Here is a 7,809-nt window from a genome sequence, read left to right on the forward strand (position 1 = left end):
ATGCGCTATCAGCGCTACTGTGGTTATACCAACCAAACGACAATAACATTGCTTGTTATCGACGACAAAATAAATAGCATAGTACGGTAAAACACGCGTTTTATTCTCTCACAATTCGAACCGTCGTTTTACTTGTTGTTGTTAGTTTGTAACATTTGGTCCGAAATCGAACCGGATCGCCGCGGAACGAGTTTCGCTAGTGGGGAACAGAGGATTCCCGGAAAAACGTCGTTGAATTCGCGAGTGAATTACGACTAAGTGTCCGAGCATCGCGTGGAGTCGCATCCGGACATATACTTTGTGTTGTGCATAACCTCAATTGCAAGAAGATCGAGGGAAAAGCGTCGACTTTTTTGGAAGTTTACCCTGGGTACCCTGGCTTCCAAGAAAGACAACCGGACAAAAGTGTGAACCAGCGCTGGTTACGCGAGGGTTAGTCGGGAGAGCAAAAAATGATCCACAAATGTATAACTGTAGTTGTCTTTGTTCATCGCATTCTATTTGTATATCTGTTTCGATCAATTGATAAGAGATTAGAGATATGGGCTTTAGAGGGTCTCTCATCAGCAAGCTAAATGTAGGTAGAATAATAAAATCAGTTAACATCAAACCGCCGGGGAATAAACTCGTCCTTGTCCGCAATAAATCAGTTTTTTTTTTTGTGAAGCTAAGTGTTTTATGTTTAATATAAACCAAGAACATATTTGGTAAAGAGTGTCCGAAATCGATCCGGTCCCCGTGCGCGAAAACATTTTGGTCCTTCGAACCGGATTCGTAGGACGGCCAGGATTGGTTTGTGGACACTTGTGTCGAAGACTGTTGTCTATGTGAATAAGAACTCTGAACAGTGCTCGCTCGCTAGTGCGCGAGAAGTAAAATCTGCACAAATTTGCGACAACAGAACTGTCGAACTGTGAATCAGTGAAGTCTGTGAAAAACAGTGAATTTCACTAAGAAGTGATTGGAAAAGCGGCATCGGTGAAGACGGAAGACAAAGGCGAGAATAACAAACCATTTTGGAAGCTGCAGTTCGCCATCGCAGGAAGATTCGAAACGCAGTTGAATCCGATGGACAAATTCACATACCTGAAGTCATCGCTTACGGGAGATGCTCTGAAGGAAATCATCACTATCGGACTCTCCGCTGCAAATTATGAGGTTGCATGGAAAGTACTTCAAGATCGATACGAGAATAAAAAACTAATTGTGAAGGCGTACCTTGATGCACTCTTTTCGTTAGAGCCACTCAAGAAGGAGTCATACGAGTGATTGAACCACCTCATTAGTGAGTTCGAAAAGAACTTGCAGATGCTGGACAAGATCGAAGAACAAACTGCCAATTGGAGCACTATTCTTGCGTACATGATGTGCTCTAGATTGGATACAGCAACATTGCGTTTATGGGAAGCTCAGCACAACAGCAAAGAAGTGCCAACTTTCCAGAATTTGATGACTTTCCTGCGCAATCAGTGTTCGGTATTACAGACAATTGCTCCACCGAAGTCTACCAGTTCCGATCAACGCCAGTCGAAAGTTGCAGTTTGCAATGCTGCGGTGAAGATGTCCAACAGATGTCCTTTTTGCGGTGAATCCTGGCACACACCCTTCCAATGCACTAAGTTCCAGAAAATGAAGTGAGCGGAATGAAGCAGTCGTCAAGAGTAAGCTGTGCCGAAATTGTCTACACCCTGGTCATTGGTCACGAACGTGCGAGAAAGGAGTTTGTCACCACTGCAGGCAAAAACATCACTCCATGCTGCACATAAACACGGTAAGATCCTCCGTTCCACACGCGCAACACAGGAATTATGATTCAAATCTACAGCAACGACAGCCACAGCCACACTCACAGCAACCGAACAAACAAGCACACACTCAGTCAAGCAATGCACCCACCAACACTGAAAACTCACAAAGCACAAACACACAGCCAACAGGTCAAGCATCCACAAGCCAAAATTATGTTGCACTCCCCAAAACACCTACACACAACATTCTCTTGTCAACGGCACTCGTTCGAGTTAAAGACCGTTTTGGAAACGTCATGCTAGCTCGAGCATTGTTGGACTCTTGTTCCCAACATTGCTTGATGACCAAGGAGTTCTCAAACAAACTCAAATTTCGAGTCTCACCCACCTATCTGTCTGTGCAAGGAATTGGATCAGCACAGAGTGTATCAACGAAACGGGTCAGTGCAGACGTAGCTCCAAGAACGCCAGAAATTTCACCCTTCGACGAAGAAATGCAGTTTTTCGTCCTGCCGAAGCTCACTACATCGTTGCCTACAGCCAGTTTCAATCCGTCGGAGTGGAACCTTCCCGAGTCATCGTTCCTTGCAGATCCAGACTTCTACCAATCTGGTCCGGTAGACGTTATCATTGGGGCAGAATACTATTTGGATCTTTTGGCCGATGGACAGCTAAAGGCAACTGATAACGGACCCACATTGCAGAATATTGTATTTGGTTGGATCGTGTCTGGTCGAGTGCCGAATAGCCCAATCAACGAGTCGTGTTCCGTTACTAATATCTGGTCTACTGCGGAGTTAAATGACCAGTTAACCAGATTCTAAGAAGTTCACATTCCGTAGAAGAATCAGCTTGCGAGGATTTATTTGCGAAGACAACTGTACGCAACGGAACCGGGAGATTCATCGTCACTCTGCCGGAAAAGGACTTCCTCATCGAGAAACTTGGCGAATCAAGATCCACTGCAGTACGAAGGTTGCTTAGCTTGGAGCGTAGATTTTCAGCAAACCCCGAGCTGAGAAATATGTACACGGAATTTATTCAGGAGTATCTGGACATGGGACATATGGTTGAAGTTTTCGAAGACAATGCTGATAACGGAGTTGAATATTATATGCTGACGCCTCATGCAAAACGTCAACAGGAGTCTCGTTAAATGATGCTTTAATGGTTGGACCTGTCGTACAGGATGAATTGGTCAACATAAATCTGCGCTTTCGTCTCCATCGCTTTGCAGTAGTAGCTGATGTTGCCAAAATGTACCGCATGATTGGTGTATGTGGCCCAAATCAGAAACTCCAGAAGATTGTATGGTTAGGTCCCGACAATCAAATCATCCGAACGTTTGAATTGACCACCGTAGCATACGGAACTGCATCCGCTCCCTATCTGGCTACAAGATGTTTGCTGAAACTAGCAGAAGATGGAAAGCAGTCACATCCAGTAGCGGCAGAAGTGCTAAAACACGACTTCTATGTTGATGATATGCTAACAGGAAATGACGGCAAAGAAGATGGCAAACGATTCATCGATGAAATGGTAGACTTGATGCATTCTGGGGGTCTTACGCTGAGAAATTTGCACTGCTCTGGAAACATTTCGTAAGAAGCAGATTGTGCCACAGGTTGCATTGCCAGCGCCCGTTCCTATCGCTCTGGGACAGCCTGCTATCGCCAACCAAGTACCCGGATTACCTCACGTCCCGTTACCATCTTTTGATGGGACCTACGAAAGGTGGTTTCGTTTCAAGCAGCTGTTTCAAGCTACACTACCTGACGCAGTCGCTGAAAGGAAAGGCGGAGAATGTCATAAACGAGCAGAGAGGTTCGAGAACAAGCGCACAATCCTTGACTTACACACGAATGGAACCATAAACCTCCCGAAAATGAAGAATGAAAGTGCGGCAGAGTTAAGAAAGCTTGTAGATGAATGCAGCCGGCATGTGGAAGGCTTGGAGTTCCACGACAAGAAGATGCTGGGAATGTCTGAGAATTTGTTGATTTCCCTCCTCACGTCGAAGCTTGATAATGCGACGCTCAGTCATTGGGAAAATACCATCAAGCACAAGGAAATCCCGAAATACAAGGAAACGATCCAGTTTCTTCGAGGTAGACGTTTCACTCTCGAACGTTGTGAAGCGAATGCAGCGAAAAAGCCTGTCGAAACATGGAAGCAAAGGTCATTGGTTCCCAAACCGAAGCCTACCGTGAGAGTGCATGCAGCACAGCAGGAAATTGAGGAAACGTGTGGAATTTGCGACGATTCACACAACGTCAACAGGTGCAAGGTCTTGAAGCAGATGCCCATGTCCGAGCGTGTGGGGAAGGTCAAGGAAAAACAGTTGTGTTTTAACTGCCTTAAACGAGGTCATCGAGTCAGTCAGTGCAGATCTAGGGCTTGCACCATCAGCGGTTGCGGTAGGAAGCATCACACGCAGTTGCATTTCGAAGAAAGCTCGGTTCGCCCTAAACCTGAAGCGGAGGAGAGCGGTAACGAACCCGACAAGGATCCACCTACAGGCGAGTCTTCTCAACCGACAGCGAATGTCACGTGCACTAGCATCACGGCTACATCGCAGGAGATTTGCAAGAAACAAGTGATCCTTTCGACAGCCGTCGTCGATGTTGAAGACGCTAGAGGAGCCTATCACCGTTTGAGAGTTCTTCTCGATTCCGGCTCGCAGTCGAACTTCATGACCGAGGATGCTTTGAACGTTTTGCATCTCAAGCGTAAGGCAGTCAGGATCCCTATCGCTGGGATTCACAGCAACCTATCAGACGATTGCGAAAGTCAAATCTACGCAACATGATGCAGCTTGGGTTCTGGAATTCCTGGTCGTCCCACAAGTAACAGGAATTCTTCCAGGACGCAGGATTGACTTACGTCAATGGCATATTCCACCTCAAGTTAAACTGGCGTGGATATGCTCATTGGAGCGGATTTATTCTATGATCTGCTTCTAACAGAACGACTGAAAACAGGAGAGAACCAACCTACGCTTTGGAGCACCGAGCTTGGCTGGATCGTATGTGGCTCGTATCCCAGCGTTCAGAAGCCACCAGTGGTAGCAGCCTTTGGTCAAGGTGAAGAAACTCTGGACAGCGTTGTGCGAAGATTTTGGGAACAAGAAGAAGTATGTGGTGAGCCTTCAATCACTGAAGAAAATCAACAGTGTGTCGAATATTTCGATAGAACACATCGTCGAGTCAGCGGACGCTTTGTCGTGCGACTTCCGTTCCGGTCTTCCGTTGAACAACTTGGCGGTTCCAGATCGTTGGCGGAGAAGCGGTTTTTGTAGCTTGAAAGGCGGCTTGACCAACATCCAGAGTTGAAGGAGCAGTATACAGCATTTATCAACGAGTACATTGAGCTGGGGCACTGCGAGAAGCTACGTGAAGGTGGTGAGGTAGGCAATGAAGGATTCTATCTATCTATCATTCAGTATTGAAGCCGTCTAGCACAACCACAAAACTACGCGTGGTGTTTGACGCGTCGGCACGGTCGGAAGGCAACCTGGCGCTTAACGATGTACTGATTGCAGGACCGATACTCCAGGATTCGTTGGTAGCCATTGCGATGCGCTCATGAAAATATCGGTTTGTGTTCAAGGCTGACGTTATCAAAATGTTCCGCCAGGTTTGGGTCTGTGATTTGGATAGGCATTACCTCAAGTTCTATTGGCGCAATAATCGCACGGATAAGCTTGAAACGTACGTGCTGAAAACAGTCACGTATGGTACATCTTGTGCTCCATTCTGTGCTACTGCTTGCCTGAAACAACTGGCTGACGATGAAGATGAGGATTTTACGATTGCGGCAGAAGTGGTACGAAAGGACTTTTATATGGATATTGAGGAAGTCCAGGAATGTCAACAGCAGCTGATTGCCTTGCTACAGCGTGGAGGCTTCGATTTGCATAAGTGGTGTGCAAACTCCACAGAACTCCTCGTCAACATTCCTCTCAAGGACCGAGAACAACTAGCTAAAATCGAAGAGCACACAACAATCGGAGTCAGTAAAACTCTTGGGTTATTGTGGGACCCTACCCGGGATGTTTTCTTGTTCGATCTGCAGTCACAGGAGGATCAAGATTTCTTTACTAAGCGCCTCGTACTGTCTGAAACAGCGCTTTCCCACGGAACAAGAAGCAAGATGTTTAGAGGAGAGCTGCAAAGCATTGCAGAACTTAGCGTTCCTCGAAGAATTGTGGAAGATGGCGCCATTGCATTCGAAATACACGGATTCTCGGATGCAAGCAAGGCAGCGTACGGAGCGTGCGTATATCTACGATGCCTGAAGTCGAACGGCAGTGCATCAATGCATTTGTTGAGCAGCAAGACCCGCGTTGCACCGTTACCAAAGAAACACGGCAGCAAGAAGAAGATGAAACCATTCACGATTCCCCGAGGTGAACTTTGCGGTGCGCTGCTGTTAGCAAGGCTTGTAACTTCGGTCATCAAGTATTTGGATATGAAGATAAAGGGGGTCTTCCTTTGGTGTGATTCGCAGATTGTTCTGTGCTGGCTTGAGAAGCCACCTCCGAGTCTAGGAATTTTCGTTGGTACCAGAGTTCGTGAGATCCAAGAGCTGACGCAACGATGGGAATGGCTGTGGTATGGCCCGCCAATGCTTCATAGTGAGTATATCTACCAATGTTGGAGTGTTTACAATTCATGAGTTGCGCAGTGCAACAACCAAAATAGTTGCACAAGTGCAAAGAGAAGGGTTAGCTGATGAAATACGAATGCTGGAGAATAATCGAGTGAAGGGAAGCAAGTTGCTACAGTTGGCACCATTTATCGATAAGGAAGGACTGTTGCGTGTCGGAGGACGCCTAAAGAATGCGAAAAGGTCGTTCGACCACAAACATCAGTTGCTACTACCCGGTAGCCACCATATAACGAAGATCTTGATTACTGCACTACACAAGGAACATTCGCACGTTGGTCAACAGGGTCTGCTAGCGATTGTGCGTCAATGGAAAAAATGTGGTCCGTCAGACCGTCAAGAAATGTCTCCGTTGTTTCCGCTTGAAGCCACCTGAAGTCATTCAGTACATGGGTAACATTCCGGATTGTCGAGTAGTTCCTTCTCCTGCGTTCTCGAAAACGGGCTTAGACTATGCTGGACCGTTTTACATTCGGCAAGGAATTCGGAAGGCAACTAAGCTGAAGTCCTACATTTGCGTGTTCATTTGTATGAGTACAAAGGCCGTACATTTAGAACTCGTTTCTGATTTGACCACCGAGGCGTTCCTGGCGGCCCTTCAAAGGTTCATCGGTCGCAGAGGAATTCCGAGTCAACTGTTTTCCGATAACGCCACAAACTTTCGCGGTGGACATTCTGAACTAAAGGAACTCTACGAGTTGTTCCAGTCTCAGCGCACAACGAATATGATCAACGAACTGTGCACGGTAAAGGAAATTGACTGGTCGTTCATACCACCTCGCTCACCGAACTTCGGTGGTATATGGGAAGCTGGTGTCAAGGCTGCCAAATCACATATGAGAAAGGTACTTGGCGAAGCATCACTGAACTACAAGGAGATGAATACAGTACTGGTGCAGATCGAAGGAGTACTAAATTCAAGACCGCTAACACAGCTCTCCGAAGATCCAAACGATATCTCGGCGTCGATTCCAGCCCATTTCTTAGTGAGTCAAGAGCTGACTGCAGTACCAGAACCAAGCTACAGCGGAGTGAAGACGTCTTCCTTATCCCGATGGCAACATCTGCAGAAACAGAAACAGGACTTTTGGAACAGATGGTCAAATGAGTACCTGAACCAACTTCAACCTCGTGGAAAGTGGTACAAGAATAAAGTGTTGATCAAGAAGGGTATGCTGGTAGTGATCAGAGAGGACAACATGGCTCCACTTCAATGGCGGCTTGGTCGCATCATACAAACACATCCCGGCGCGGATGAACTGATCCGCGTAGTAACAATCCGGACTTCTAACGGTGAGGTCAATCGATCTGTAAGCAAGATTGCGATTTTGCCTGTGGAGGACAACGTTTCAGTGGATTCATCGATTGACACAACGTGTCAACGGGGGGAGGA

Source organism: Ochlerotatus camptorhynchus, unplaced genomic scaffold, assembly GCF_037179485.1.
Source record: "Ochlerotatus camptorhynchus isolate MF236.1 unplaced genomic scaffold, CSIRO-AGI_Acam_v1.1 ptg000102l, whole genome shotgun sequence".
In the NCBI taxonomy this organism is placed as follows: domain Eukaryota; kingdom Metazoa; phylum Arthropoda; class Insecta; order Diptera; family Culicidae; genus Ochlerotatus; species Ochlerotatus camptorhynchus.